At 35.8% G+C, this 17,450-nt stretch overlaps 1 protein-coding gene across 2 annotated transcripts in view; it reads right to left on the bottom strand.

Annotated features, from left to right (window-relative positions):
- Nucleotides 1-17,450, bottom strand: part of LOC149796044 (uncharacterized) — a 74,414-nt gene that overhangs the window by 41,600 nt on the left and 15,364 nt on the right. The window lies entirely within an intron of this gene.

The raw sequence follows: 17,450 nt of genomic DNA, 5'->3' as shown, positions 1-17,450 counted from the left end.
ATAAAAAGCCCCAATATATTAAACACGGAAAACGAATTAATCCTTTCTATTTTCGTGTACTTTTCTTTACCTACTTACACCTGTGACGTATCTCTAAACAGAGACGATGAGGAAAAAGTGAGTACTTATTTAGCTGACCGCATCATTTAATTAATGAACACATCATCTTTTCTCATATTAGCTTCTTTCCCAGCACTTAGTTAGACTATGTTTTAATGATGAAGATTTTTTGATTGTATAGCACACATGCTATCAGAAAAACACAAATACACCAGCCACACTATTCAGTTAAGTTAACTACTAGCCAAGATTGGGTACTGCGTGCGTCTGTGTGTCCGTGCCAGATCATAGATGAATGATAAAAAGAACATAAAATAATAAGATAATTTTGTCGTAATGAACGAAAAGAACCGTGCGAAATATATTCAAAATATCGTCGTTTATTTATATTTACTCTAAACCATATCCTTTGGAGGAAGTCCCTACTTGTTCCAAGGTCCTTTATAAAGCGAAATAATACTATAAAGAATGCTTACAATTCCAAGATTCAAACCCTTTTTATGAAGTTGCATGTTTATTCCAATGCCTTATTTATCTTGTATCAGGACATATACTGTTTAATAATACATAGCAATTATGAGTGTACCGCTCAGCAATAGATAGGAAATGTATATGTATGCTACTTGACAATAGATAACGATAATAAGGAAGATAAAACATCAAGGTCATGTCTTTTTTTGTTGCCATTATATTGGTACGAAATGCAGATGAACTACAAGTCTCTTACACCTTCGCCATCTTTATTGTTAGTTTCATGCAAGTCATAGATACAAAGTATAGTTTCAGAGAGAGAGAGAGAGAGAGATCATGCAAATTATTATTGCGCACGAAATTGATTCATCGTAGGCGCAATACAAATTACACAAAATAGTCTCCAGAAATGATGTGAGATCTTTGAATCAACCTTAGTTTTAGTAGTGTAAACCCAATTCAGTAAGCAAGAGAATTCTAACTCCAAAATAAAGATCCTAGGTTTCAGTAAAACTGAGAACAATTAAGGATTTTCATAAAATTGGTGCCAAATGCGCTCAGATAAAACTCCACAAGTCTTTCTCTATAATTCCTACACATGTCCAAATATCCAAAGACTTTGCCCATCTCTTCATCAACAACTGGAGATTATATATGAGTGTGTGTGTGTGTGTGTGTGTGTGTGTGTGTGTGTAAATTATGAACGATATCGTTTGATGAAGGAAGGAAAAGTGTGATCTTAAATTTACTGTTCTGAACCGCACTCACCAGAAATTTCATCCTTCTGTTAACGAGAAACCATCGCGACAAACTTTGTTGACTGAAATAAAGTCGGTAAAACGTATTGGCAAAAATAAAATGGACGAAGATTTTGGGTATTTGAAGATGTATACGGAATCATACGGAGTGGTGTTTTAGTACGTATTTAGACATACAATGAAATGACAGTAAGAATGACTGTGTATAGGCTAGTGTCAACAAGCGTCCTTTACCTAACGCGACTTTGATTTGAAATATATAGCGTATGTTGTCATAATGGCGGAATTCATTTCACCGGAAGTCTGTGTTCTATACATTTGACATAATGTTGAAGGCCATAGTTTAGTATATAGATTGAACCAAAATTTAATATTGAATGTTATATTAAGAACACGTAGATCAAATAACTCTTTGGTTTTTAATGTTTTCTGGAATAAGTTCATGGAGTTATGGCCCCTGTTTGACTTAAACTTTACCTTTTGCTTGCATCGTACTGGCGGTTGTATCCGTGGCGTATGAACACATTTCTAGATTATGTGTAAACTTTCTCTTAGAAACATAGGTAACGCAGTATGTAACTCCGATATAAAATTGCTACGGTCCACAATTTGTGTAAATTTAATGCCTCTAACTCACGGAATAGAAGAAACCGAACATTTGCTTATTTGGCATAGGCAATTTTGTGACATATCCTTCAGTGATTTCCAAGACCAAATGGAATGGTAAGCTCAGATTTCCAGTAGTTTTCATAAAGTGAATCTGACATCATGTTAGTATTCGAAAGTTGTTCGCAGGCCAGAGATGAAAAGAACCCATCATGTGTACAAATATCAATAGAGTTGAAAAGAACCGATCATCATTTAAACGAATATCAATGGATCGATCATCTAAAAAAATACACATGTGATTATAAAACCACTAAATTCGCTAAATGGAGTGTAAATCGGAGCTAAGATGACATACATATTACCTCCCATTGCATTATTCACTGTGTATCGCTTCACGGCTTCCTATTTGGACTCCATTTTGAACTCCCTTTTAGACTCATGTTACGTACTTGTTATGCTATGCTCGGGAGACATGGACTGTGTATAGCAGAACAGATGGCAGAACAAGGTACTGAACACAGAGGTGTTCACTAAGGTCGGCATGACAAACATCCACACCATGCTGTGCATGGCACAACTCCGATGGGCTGGCAATGTTGTCCGCATACCGGTAGATCGCCTACCTAGGAAGGTCTTCTGTGGAGGTTTACAAAATCACTGTTTTGCCGACCCTGCCTGTGAAATCTGAAAAGTACAAACTTCACACCCAAGAAGGTGAATTATTATCACGTGGAATGGCGAAGGAAACATATTGAGGAGAATATGGTTGGACAGGCTCCCAGACACCGATGTCCTCACACGGACAGGCATTCCATGCATCCATATTCTCCTGTTGAAATCAGTTGAGATGGGTAGGTCACGTCACCAGGATGTCAGAAGAAACACTTTCATAAATACCCTAAAGTCATGCCTGAAACACATCAACATTGACCCTGAGTCTTGGGAAGATCTCAAACAGGATTTCTCCATTTGGCAGAGTCTCGTCCACACTGAAACTACCGACTTTGAACGAAGAAGAATTGAAAAGGCAATGCAGAAGCAGTAGCAGGGGAAATCTCAGAATTGCAGCACGTCTTGTTCAAGCAAACCCTAGCGACATCTCGTGTCATGTACGCCGCAGACAGTTTAGATTACAAGTTGGCTTTATCAGCCAATTACGTACTCACAGAAGTCAAACCAGTTAGTGATGTCATTGTCATCTTAGAACTCAAAGGACGAACAACATTTGCATGGAAAGTTACATATCTTGAGGTATTCATCTAGAAACCATATCTTTGCTACTAAATATATGCTATTAGGACTGTTATACTGATGTAAAATTATATCAAGCGGTATAGTCGTTCAGTCTTCCACTAATGAACGAGGACAGTTGCATAAGACTTGTTTTGATTCATTTTCGACCTAGATAATGATGAACAACAGTTTCTTAAGTTACCATCAATTTATTCACTTAGTCATGTTATTTTGTTTAAAGTGCATCAAAATAAATGTTGTGTCTATCCTTTGATTAACAATGCTTTCCAGTAAAGAATTGGAGATTACCTAAAATGCGTTTGCAATTAATGGTAAAGTAGAGCAGGTCTCACAGATATAAAAAAAATCCAATTTAAAATCTTTTTTAAAAGCGAACATACAAATATTTCTCAAGAAGGCAGTTTGAGTGACTAATTTCGTAAAAATCAATTGAAATAATGTGACAATAATTTGGAGATTTCATGCTTTTGAAGAGTTCCTAGGAAACTTTGGCCGCCCCACAACATTGTTATTATTGTAATCAATGCAATAACCAGAAACATGTACCCTCGTTTTGTGAACCAGCCTACTGCCACATACAGCCTTGAATCATTTGTAAATCGTATTATTCCTGCTTAACATGTATTTAACTGTGAATAGCAAAATGTATTGGAAGTTCAGGTCCCGATTTCTCCAGCAAAAATGTAAGTAGAGGTTTGTATCCTTGCATTTAATTGCACGAAATTTAAAGTTTGTTTTTAAATTTGACCTATAAAATGTGTTAAAGCAAGAATTAAAGATTAAGACTTGTTGATAACACCAGGACCTGATGTAGGCATCTTTATTTACCCACGATTGTGAACAGAGTAAACCTTGATTTTCTTGCACAAGATGCGACGATATATATCTGCGTGTTGACTGAGTTTTACTCGGATATTTGTAACCCCAGACTAGTTCATTTACAAGTTAATTACCTATAAATAAATATTCATTGCCTATTTGCTAAACAGTTTATACTGTGATTTAATGTAAATTTGTTATTATACTAAATTATAGTGTTGGTATGAAATTCATTTAACACACACAAGAGAAAATAGGAAAGATAAAATACCTGCAATTATCACAAGTTTGGAGAAACAGTAGTTCTCCAGATATATGTACTAGCTATATATTATCATCTAAATACAAGATCCATCGCCCTAAGTACCTTTGAAGATAAAAATATGAAGTAAGTTTCAGCGCTATGAGCACGAAATAAATAGTTTTAAGTTGTGATACATAGATACAATATCATGATTATTTCAGCTCGCATGACAACATTTTTTTCTTGCTGCCGTGCATGAATGTAATTATTTGTCATCGTTACATAATGGTTCCATTCGCTACAGCATTGTAATTATACACAACCAGGAACGGGTGTAATTGAATGCGGTGTTATAACTATAAACACAGGTAATGCACAACTTGAAATCTTTTCCTCTCATGTACACAAATGGTACATGGCAGCTCGTAAAAGGCTTCATTACCCCTCACCTCCAGCCCTAAAACCACAAACAAAGGGAAAAGCATGATTAAATCTCTTTCGGAACGGTAATCATAGTTCTTACTTTTCTGATACCTGTTACAAATTAAATTTATTCGGACGAGATCAGAAAAAATGAAGCTACCGCAGTTAAGATTGCAGAAAGCGCCGTATTTAAAACAAACGTATGTGTTGTTATTTACTCTAAATGCCACATGATCTGCATTAGGAACCAGAGCAGTTCTCAATTTCTGTCACTGTTACTTCTTTTATATTTGTTGTGAAAATGAAAACCATTTCATTGACATAATTTTTAACTTTCAAGATAAAGCAATAATAAAACATAAATGGTGATGAAATTATTTTGGGAAAGATTTTCTCTCTCTCTCCTTTTTTATTCACCACAATAGTCACCACTTTATAGTGGTTTCGGACTGGTTGAATGCCAATGGTAACATGGAATGGAAGGCATAGGGTAAGTATTTTCCTCCCCATATCATCGTCATACATTAGGCCAAACCAAACATACTGCCATTCTCTCCCACTCAGAAAGAAATTAAGAAAACAAAGGGTGGGGGAAATAAACGCAATAAATCTATGCTTTTCAGGCATGCTGCATAATTTCAAACAGTTTGTAGTAAACTAAATTGTATGACCATTTGTAAGCAGGTCTGAAAGAGCACGTGGTTTTCACTAATAGATTTAAGCAGATCGAAGTGAGCGCAGTAAAACTTCATAGCAAAATACATTGTGGTAGAAAAACAAATTTTCCAAAATGCGTTATTAGTGTTTTTATTATCTATAATTGTGTGACAACTTTCTTCTGATTTTTTTAAAGTAGATAGACTCTAAGATAAAGACAGTGAACTATTTATTGACTTGAACTGATTTGGACTGATAGCATGCCAGTAGTGATCATTTGGACTGATAGTATTCCAGTAGTGCTCATTTGGACTGATATTATACCAGTAGTGCTCATCTAGACTAATAGTATTCCAGTAGTGTTCATTTGGACTAAGAGTTTGCCAGTAGTGCTCATCTAGACTAATAGTATTCCAGTAGTGTTCATTTGGACTAAGAGTTTGCCAGTAGTGATCATTTGGACTAATAGTATGCCAGTAGTAATTATTTGGAGTAATAGTATGCGAGAAGTGTTCATCTAGACTAATATTATTCCAGTAGTGTTCATTTGGACTAAGAGTTTGCCATTAGGGATCATTTGGATTAATAATATGTCAGGAGTGCTCATTTGGACTGATCGTATTCCAGTAGTGATCATTTGGACTGATATTATACCAGTAGTAATCATTTGGATTAATAATATGCCAGTAGTGCTCATTTGGACTAAGAGTTTGTCAGCAGTGATCATTTGGACGAATAGTATTCCAGTAGTGATCATTTGGACTAAAAGTTTGCCAGTAGTGATCATCTAGACTAATAGTATTCCAGTAGTGATCATTTGGACTAAGAGTTTGTCAGCAGTGATCATTTGGACGAATAGTATTCCAGTAGTGCTCATTTGGACTACGAGTTTGCCAGTAGTGATCATCTAGACTAATTGTATTCCAGTAGTGCTCATTTGGACTAAGAGTTTATCAGTAGTGATCATCTAGGCTAATAGTATTCCAGTAGTGCTCATTTGGACTAAGAGTTTGCCAGTATTGATCATCTAGACTAATAGAATTCAAGTAGTGCTCATTTGGACTAAGAGTTTGACAGTAGTGATCATCTAGACTAACAGTATTTCAGTAGTACTCATTTGGACTAAGAGTTTGCCAGTAGTGATTATTTGGACTAATAGTATTCCAGTAGTGCTCATTTGGACTAAGAGTTTGCCAGTAGTGATCATCTATACTAATAGTATTTCAGTAGTGATCATTTGGACTAAGAGTTTGCCAGTAGTGATCATCTAGACTAATAATATGCCAGTAGTGATCATCTAGACTAATAGTATGCCAGCAGTGATCATTTGGACTAAGAGTTTACCAGTAGTGATCATTTGGACTAACAGTATTACAGTAGTGCTCATTTGGACTAATAGTATGCCAGTAGTGCTGATTTGGACTAATAGTATGCCAGTAGTGATAATTTGGACTAATATTATTCTAGTAGTGCTCATTTGGACTAAGAGTGAGACAGTAGTAATCATCTAGACTAATAGTATTCCAGTAGTGATCATTTGGGCTAAGAGTTTGACAGTAGTGATCATCTGGACTAATAATATACCAGTACTGATCATCTAGACTAATAGTATGCCAGTAGTGATCAGAAATGTATTCCAAATTAAACCACATCCCTATTCCTCGTGCCAATTGCTTTGAATTCTCTACAGTTACACTTAGAAGTATTTCAGTGATTCCTGTTTTTTACATTAACTTTTCCTTCATCACATTTACAAGACAAAAATAATTTATCAGTGTATTTCCATGTGCAGGTAGCTTCATCCAATCCTGAGTTGTGTACGAATTATTTGCCGTTTATGCTACTCCCTCCGGCCTGTATGGGGCTAAATGAGTTATATGCATTTTACTCCTACAGGCCTGTACGGGGCTAATCGAGTTTTGTACATTTTATTCCTACCGGCCTGTACGGGGCTAAATGAGTTATGTACATTTTACTCCTTCCGGCTTGTATGGGTCTAAATGAGTTATGTACATTTTATTCCTACTGACCTGTATGGGGCTAAATCAGTTATGTACATTTTACTTCCTCCGTCCTGTATGGGGCGAAAGGTGCTATAAACATTTTAAATATACAGAGGTCATTTATTGCCTTTGGCAGGTGCAACAATACAGGTGTTTATGTTGGCACACCCAATATTTATTTAATCAAGTAAAATGTTTTCACCTTGAAAACCTATAAGTAATGTTTCTCGACAAAAAACTATGATCAAATAGGGGTGGGCTTTAGATACGAAGACGCTACGTATACACTAATTATATTGATCAATTAGAATGCATAGCATGACAATGAGTTTGTATATTGATTGATTAAAATACATGTACATAACAATGAGTTTGTACATTGATTGATTAAAATGCATGTACATGACAATGAGTTTGTACATTGATTGATCAAAATATATTTACATGACAATGACTTGTATATTGAGTGATTAAAACACATGTACTTGACAATGACACGTATATTGATTGCTTAAAACACTTGTACATGACAATGACACGTATATTGATTGCTTAAAACACTTGAACATGACAATGAATTGTACATTGATTAAAATACCTATACATATCAGGGAGTAAAACTTAAATCTTCAACACTGCCAAACATCAACATCTTTCTCTTCGAATAACAAAATATTAAAATTTTAGTTTGAATGCTTGTAAAAATTCAAGGTAGCATACTGATATAGAAACCGATAAAATCATTAATTACCCATCAATTGATAGTTAAATGCTAATAAACTCAAAGCTCTCTGGTTATATAATTGAAAATACCAATTAATGGATCATATGTACACGCGAACGTAATGCTGATAACAATTTTAATTTCTGCCAGCGAGGAAGTGCAAATTTGTATTTTAGTTTATAGTGAGTTTAAAAGGATTATCGACTGCAAGAAGAAACTTAAAGACCTAATAATGTTTCCTACCTTAAATATTCTCAGCATGTTTTTCATGTTTTCTAATTTCACGGTGTTTGTTTTTGTAATCATATCATTATATGCTTGTTATCTTATAGGTGTTGTCTAATGTTGTAAAGAGCTTAGAGCTTCTAAAGATTAGGCGCTATACAAAGTCCTCATTAGTATTATTTATCTACCGAGCGAATCATACACCCGTGTGAGCGTGGCTCAAGGTCTAATTGCTATCACCTGTTGTTAACTGGAAGGTTCTTAAATACGCAAATATAACAAATATATTTTAATCACCTAATGACGACACATCACAAAACTCTTAATTTACACACTTGTACGGTTTCATCTTGTTTCACATTTTGTATGACATATGAGTAAGTATTTCTGAGCCGAATATTAGTACTTTTCCCCATGCGATACAAAACACGACCCAAATACCTGCTAGAAAGAATTCTTCCTATCTCAAATTTCTAAACACGTATACCTAAACACACCTAGAGCAGTCCCGATGTTAAGGACTTAGTTAAGGTCCATTTTAAGAAAATAATCCATCTTATCATAAAGTCTAGTGAATACTGTACTGTATGGCATCTGCTCCTAGAAACTGGCTACTTACTCGGGCTGAGAAATATCTTCCCAACGCCGACTCTCCATAATCAAACAAATAATCACAAAAATCTCAGAAAGCTATATACGGACACGTAAACACAAACAGCCCATACCTTAGGTTTATTACAGTATTTATGCTGTTTTATGCCTGAACCCTGACATCACGACAGGGCACATTGAATAGTTTTAAAGTCTATATGGATGTCCGGATTTTATATCAGGCCTTAAGGCGCAGGTTGTTTTATTATCTTCTTCTACTAAAGTGTTGAATGATAGCTCACAAAAGCCCAAATAAGTGAGAATACTCAATCGGCCCTTCTCATGAGAGATATATCTGCTTTAATGTGATTCAGAACGCAATGAAAAAACCTGTCAAATACCAGTATAAAAACCGACGATCTCCCCCTTGCCTTCTAAAAGAACATTTATGTAAAAAGGTATGGGAAGAGGATAATACCTTGGAGAAATTGAAAATAAATTGGAAAGCTTGTCCTTTAAAAACTTTATATATATATAGCCGGTATAAACATATAACTTTCATGTTATTACATTATTGTTCGGGTGGTATAAGCCCAGCATACGCGATTGAGAACCAAATGTTGCGGTTGAAAAAAGGTTTTATTCTTAAATCGTGTTTTGAAGAATAGATCCTGTACATGCGGACATAGTTTTTACAATACCATACAGACTTACAATTAGGACCTTATCATTGGGCATGTTCCATGCTGAAATTGTTAAACATATTTCTGTGCCCTATGACAATATTAAACATGTGAATGTACCCTGATGGCAATATTGAACACATGCCTGTACCCTGATTACATTGTTAAACATATACCGGTACCCTGATGGCAACACTGAACATATTTCCGTACCCTGATGACAATCTTCAACATATACCTGTACCCTGATGACATTTTTAAACATAGTTTCAGCAGTGAATATTTTTATACGATTGTCAGAACTCTTTTCAGATCAATACATGGATCATAACCACACCTATCTTTTAATAATAATGCTTTTTTTATCGAATTTCTTTGTAATTTGTGAAACATATTTTTGTAGGCTTTCAATTTCACGATCAGTGTTGCATTGTATTGAATTATATGTGATTTTTTTGTCATAAATATGGTTTAAACTAAACAGGAATTTAGTAAAGTAATGTTAAAAAGAGGAAATCATATAATTCTACCTGAGTACGGAATTTTATGTTTCTGCTCTAAATAATTTTAGTTTTCAGTTTAGTTGATGGCACCTGGCCTTGAATTCATTAAGTCACGAGTACGACTCGGAGTTTACTGGAATCTTCAAATGAAATATCTTCAGAATTATGGATGACGCAAGCATGAAATAATCATCGCTTGCTAATGTTTGGAATAAAACCATTCTGTTAAAAACTTCTGCTTGAATATTAGGACGATTTCTAAGAATGTGAATTATTCTCTGGGCGGAAGGTCTGGCGCTTAGTCACAAGGCCTTGGCACAAGGTAACAAGGCCTGGACACAAGGTGACAAGGCCTGGGCGCAAGGTCACAAGGCCTGGGCGCAAGGTCACAAGGCCTGGGCACAAGGTCACAAGGCCTGGGCACAAGGTCAAATCTCTTACTTGAATGATTCGATGAATTCCAGGACTTATCTTGATATGAATTTTAAAAAGAGCCAACGGTTCATACAAATTCATATATTGTTCTTTTGGTCGTATTGATATTTTATTAAGAAACAAAGAATCACAGTAAAGCACAAACTTATCCTTTCTTTCATGTGTAGCAACTTTAAAACAGTAACTCTTTCCAGACACATTCAAATTAATAAAAACAAGCCAGATAAACTTTAAAACAATAAACACTTGCCAGATCAGTTTCAAAAACAGTTATCACGTGCCAGATAAAATATATTTAGTCTACCTGCTACATGTTACGATGAATATCAAGATTGTACTAGTCATTAACATGGCCCTTTACTGTTAGAGGTTAATGAGAGAGGCGATAAAATGGTGTAATACCTACCGACATCTTAAACAGCAGCCACAACCACAGTCGTTTAATGTCAATTACAATGATTTTAAGATCCTTACACCCATGCTAACTATTCTGTTAAATGAATAAATTCAACATCTCATCTAAATTTAAATGATGAATAGGCATGTGCTTTTCAGTTGTTATGACCTTTGAAAAGGAATATTTGACCCTCTGCGACTGAGATGTATGGATGGTATAGTTGCAAAATATCCAGGCTAAATAAACGCTACCATAAGTCAATTATACTGTATTCTCGATTACTCTCGATCGAAATATCCTTCTGTCCCTGTAGAATAATCTATTTTACACAAAGTAAATACGGTTCCTTTGAAGTATTTGGTTATTGTAAACAAACCTTTTTGCACAATATGTCTTTGCCAGTACATGTCACGTGATATACCTTGAGTATGACATCGCAAGGGATGATTCCATTTTGATAAAGGAGATGGATTGAAAATTCGATGAAATATGTGAAGGTAATCATAATATGTAAAAATAACAATCTATTTTCATATCTATGAAATTAAGAGTAAATCCTTCTCCTATTTGTACAAATAACGGAGATATTCCTTGGAAATCGCAATCTGATTCACGTATTTTCTTGTCCACAGTGGTACTATCGCATGTAAAGTCATTCTTAAAATAGTGTACCCTATGTGTAGGAGTCACTATTTCGTTAGGAGATGAGATTTAAGGTGATGTTTAATTGGATCCGACATGCTAATTGGATGATTGGGTTCACCGTACTGTTGTAACTAATTTGGCTAAAATCAACGTCAGAAATGATTATTGGTGGGCTTGCATGCGATAAATATTTGTTGAACAGAAATTTCAATGGAATGAAAGCAATTATTGTGTCTGACTTTACTAGCAGTGTTACTCTTTGAGCTAGAAGTGTCTTATCACATAATGTATATACTGACTGACAGTCGGCAATTGACAAGATATTTTTGTAATTATAAATACATGTACTTATAAACGATTTCCACTACGAACCGTATGTTTATATACAGCTGCAGATTTTGTAGCTAAAAGATGCATTACCATTGAAATATTCTTTGGTGAGGTATAACTGGGACCCTTGATTACACTGAACTATACTTTGGAGATATACATATGGGACCCTTGATTACACTGAAATAATGTTTGGGGACATATAAATGGGATCCTTGATTACATCGAAATATACTTTGGTGATATACAAATGGGACCTTTGACTATATTAAAAGAAATGACAATAACGTTTAAATATGCCGTCTTAGTGAAGAAGAACTATGGTCATGTATACATTGCAGAGTTTCAGGTAAAACATCATAAACGGCACAGGTGTTTGCAGTTACAATAGAATCGCAATATAAAAGTCAATTAATATTATCTAGTTGATTTTCTATGAACAAATGAACTTCTTGCTGGACGCTGTAGACCGCTGTCAACGTTTGAGAATGGAAAGAACGAGAAAAGGTCAATATAGAGGTCTAGCTACACGACTTCATAGACACGAATCGCTTGCAACATTTTAGACGTGAGTTACTTTTAACATCTTAGACACGAATCGCTCGCAACATTTCAGACGTGAGTTACTTTTAACAACTTAGACACGAATCGCTCGCAACATTTCAGACGTGAGTTACTTTTAACATCTTAGACACGAATCGCTCGCAACATTTCAGACGTGAGTTAGTTTTAACATCTTAGACACGAATCGCTTGCAACATTTTAGACGTGAGTTAGTTTTAACATCTTAGACACGAATCGCTCGCAACATTTCAGACGTGAGTTACTTTTAACATCTTAGACACGAATCGCTCGCAACATTTCAGACGTGAGTTAGTTTTAACATCTTAGACACGAATCGCTTGCAACATTTTAGACGTGAGTTAGTTTTAACATCTTAGACGCGAATCGCTTGCAACATTTTAGATGTGAGTTACTTTTAACATCTTAGACACGAATCGCCCACAACATTTTAGACATGAGTTACTTTTAACATCTTAGACACGAATCGCTCGCAACATTTTAGACGTGAGTTACTTTTAACATCTTAGACACGAATCGCTCGCAACATTTCAGACGTGAGTTACTTTTAACATCTTAGACACGAATCGCTCGCAACATTTCAGACGTGAGTTACTTTTAACATCTTAGACACGAATCGCTCGCAACATTTCAGACGTGAGTTACTTTTAACATCTTAGACACGAATCGCTCGCAACATTTTAGACGTGAGTTACTTTTAACATCTTAGACACGAATCGCTTGCACATTTTAGACGTGAGTTACTTTTAACATCTTAGACGTGAGTTGGCTTGTAACATTTTAGACTGTGCTGCTTGTAAAATTATACATGTGAAGTGCTGATAATATTTTAGATGTGATTTGCATACAACATGTTAGATGTAGGTTGCTTGTTACATGCTAGAAATAAGTTGCTTGTAACATGTTAGATGTAGATTGCTTGTAACATGCTAGATGCAAGTTGCTTGTAACATGTTAGATGTAAGTTGCTTGTAACATGCTAGATGTAAGTTGCTTGTAACATGTTAGATGTAGACCGCTTGTAACATGTTAGATGTAGGTTGCTTGTAACATGATAGATGCAAATTACTTGTAACATGTTAGATGTAAGTTGCTTGTAACATATTAGATGTAGGCTGCTTGTAACATGTTAGATGTAGATTGCTTGTAACAAACTAGATGTAGGTTGTTTATAACATGTTATATGTAAGTTGCTTGTAACATTAATGGATGTAAGCTGCTTGAATATTAAGTAAATGAACCAAGGTCTCTTGTTGAGATATTATGGACCAGTACTTCTCGACTGAAATACTAGGGGAATGGACCAATGCTTCTTGACTGAGGTGTTAGGTAATGGACCAGTGCCTCTTGACTGAGGTATTAGGGACCAATGCCTCTTGCTGGGGTAGTATGGACCAAAGCCTCTTGATTGAGGTATTAGGTGAATAGACAAATGTCTCTTGACTGAGGTATTAAGTAAATGAACCAATGCCTCTTGGTTGAACTATTAGGCAAATGGACCAATGTCTCTTGACTGAGATATTAGGTGAATGGATCAATGCTTCTTGACTGAGTTATTAGGTGAATAGACCAATGTCTTTTGACTGACATATTAGGTGAATGGGCCGATGTCTCTTGACTGAGATGTTAGGTAAATGGACCAATGTCTCTTGACTGAGATATTAGGTGAATTGACCGATGTCTCTTGACTGAGATCTTAGGTAAATGGACTAATGTCTCTTGACTGAGATATTAGGTGAATTGACCGATGTCTCTTGACTGAGATCTTAGGTAAATGGACCAATGTCTCTTGACTGAGATATTAGGTGAATGGAGCAAAGTCTCTTCACTGAGATATTAGGTGACTGGACATATGCCTCTTGACTGAGATATTATGGACTAATACCTCTTGACTGATATATTAGATATAAAGACCAATGCATCTTGACTGAGATATTAGGTGAATGGACCAATGCCTCTTGACTGTGATATTAGATGAATGGAACAATGTCTTTTGACTGAGATGTTTGGTTAATGGACCAGAAAACAGGTCATACCCCTCTTATAGCTGTTGACTTAGATGACACATATACTAAAGCGAGTGAAATCCCCTGGTGGAGGGTCAAACGGATGGGGCAGTTTCCCCCTCTCAGACTGCAACCCTCGAGTTTAAAAAAATACATTGTGCAGTATTTGCCTTGTCCCTTTTATTTTATCTTTGCCCAAAAAGCCAGAGAAATATCTTTTGCCCCACCTCCACCCCGGAAAGTTCCTGCGGACGTAGATGAGTAAAGCTAAGTGCACTTTACTTTGATATGGTGAGAATAGAAATTTGATAAGTAATCGGTTTTGACATTCTTAGTTTGGGTTTTGTTTCTTGACTGAATGTGATTAGAATTCTTGAACAATGCATTTTCACTGTCAAAGTCTTTTCTAAAATAAAAGTTTGGAGAGCTGCACAATATATGGTCAAATGCATTTGAAATACAAAAGTCATATTATCTTACTGTTTGGTATCAATGCATATTTCCACAGCTCTGTGCCCGTCAACCATATTAATTTTATTGCTAGAATCTGATATAGATTGAAGGCCACATCAAATGTACTCTTTGATCACTACCATGTCAGAAACGTACGCAAAAGGTTTCACTACATAGATCGGTTTTTTTCTTTTAGTTATGATGGCAACAAAGGGTTGAATATATATAATGATCAATTATGTAGTGAAACAACAAAGTGCATAGCATACAAAGAAATGATTGTAATTTTCCCGTCACATTATTTGAATATTAGTTTACTATACATACTAACATCGTCTTAACCTACTTTTTATTGTTCCTCAATCTGCAAAGGCAAAACAAAGAGAAAGCAAAACAAATGAAAACAAGATCTGCGGTACAATTCTCTGTCAAAAGGCATGAGAAATTTTAAAGATATTCACGTTAATATTATCTTTCAAAACGTTTTCCATATTTGTTATACAATACCATCTAGTTTAATGGAAACATTGCTTGAATTCCATTTCGTACGATTGATAGATCAATATAATTACAAAGAGGAAGAATTCTGTGTACTTTGGAAAACATTAAATAATAGCCAGTCATTCACATTGCCATAAGAAGCTGTCAAGGTACCAATTAAATTAGCCAAAGTTTCGTTAAACCTATGATCATCGCCATATTGAGGATTGGAAATGCGTACGTCTAAAACTTGTTCTAAATGAATCGTTATGTGTAAAATTTAACCATGCACGAAATTTTAACACAGTAATGTCTTATGTACCAGGAATAACAATGTGTCAGTTTCAACTATTTTCCGTGACTTAAACGATAAAATATTATCTTATTGAATGAAATTCAATACCACCCTTTCTCCGGGGGTTTAGTTTATCGCACATCCGGGTGTGTTTGAGTAGTATATTATTCGCCCATATATATGATCGAAAGAACATAAATATCAGACATGTAACATGAAGTCTATATACTTATAAGCGAAATATGAGTGAACAATAGAAAAAGGAGACAAGAGTACCACTTACGACACAATGATAGTTCGTTTTGTGACATGTCCATCGCCATTATTAAATCTTTGAGCTAGTGCCCTGACTATAAGATACACTACCTAGATATGATGTATGTGGATGCATAACTTCGTCAAAAATATCTGATGTGACTAAAAAGTAAAAAACCAGACAGGCAAAAGTGGTAACACAGAAAGAGGTCACGTGATTAAACCTTCCCTTGGTTTGACTTTGAAACTCGAGCTAGCTATGGTTTGTATCTGAGTTTGATCTGCGATTGTGCTTTTAGCTCGACTGAAGAACACGTTCGTCGTCACTGCGACATCAATGGCTCGAACAGAGGAGCTGCACACAGCGCATGCAATCTACAGCACATTTGGTCTCGAAAGAAAATACGAATTCCCTTAGTGATTCATAACCTGTGCTGGTCGGAGCGCCATTTAATAATGCAGGCTATAACAACGGCATCGAAGAAACCAATAAGTGTCATTCCCAACAGCATGTAAATAATACATAGCATTTAGGCTTGGTCAACTTCAATTTTTACTAACTCATTACAGTTTCTAAATTCACCTCTGGAAAACTCGTGGGTTACCGTGAAGCGAATGGTAATGATCGTTTTATGATTACTCGCCAGAACGGCTGTACTTTTAATGAAGCATTTTATCACAATGGAAGTTATCCGTCCGGACCAGACTGTATTGGAAAAAGGTTCGTCTTACTTCTTCGTAAAGAATTATATTTAACTCCTCCGGTGCATACAAATACAGAATTAAATTGTTTCCACTGAGACTCACAAGGGTGGTTGTGAAACTGATTTTTGAGTAACGGTGAGAGTGCTCTGCCGAATCGTCTCAGCAGGTTTCAGCCCAGCTGAAAGGGTATTATCATTATTTAATGCTGCTATGACTGATCAAAGCGGTGTTTCCTAATCGCGAGACCAATCTTTACGATTCATTGACGAGTCATGCGTGCACTAATGTCCGAATAATCGCTCCGCAAGTGTGAGGTTAAAACATTCGCTTGGTCGCGACATATGCCAACATGTCCAAGACGAACTAGCACCTTAACATTTATGAACAGCAACTAATAGAAGTTCTTTTTTTTTTTGGGGGGGGGGGGGTTTCCACATATAACAGTTGAGGCCATGCTAGTGGTGAACGTGTGTAAACACGTTTAAGCGCATCTGTGACACTTACTGAATATCTAAACGTTAGCGGCTCCGCTTACTTGTATCAGCTGATAATATCTACAATGGTTAAAGCGTACCTATATGTGCTTTCTAGTACCCAATCATGTGGAATAAACAATGATACGCCTGTTGACCATCCTCACATTAAACCATCAACAGAAAATCATAACGAGGGTAGGTAAATCTACAACAATACCTGTTTGGCAAGCCACTCTCTAGCGGAACAACCAAATGGGTGCTTTATGCTGCACTCGCTAAGTTTTCAAGTGCAGCTTCACCATTCCATAAACCGAGGAGAATGTAGTATATCGCAGCCTGTTTCATGTCTTTTATATTAGTTTTACTT

This window comes from Sinohyriopsis cumingii, chromosome 7, assembly GCF_028554795.1.
Source record: "Sinohyriopsis cumingii isolate HCF-2022 chromosome 7, ASM2855479v2, whole genome shotgun sequence".
In the NCBI taxonomy this organism is placed as follows: domain Eukaryota; kingdom Metazoa; phylum Mollusca; class Bivalvia; order Unionida; family Unionidae; genus Sinohyriopsis; species Sinohyriopsis cumingii.
This window is presented reverse-complemented; position numbering and strand designations above follow the sequence as displayed.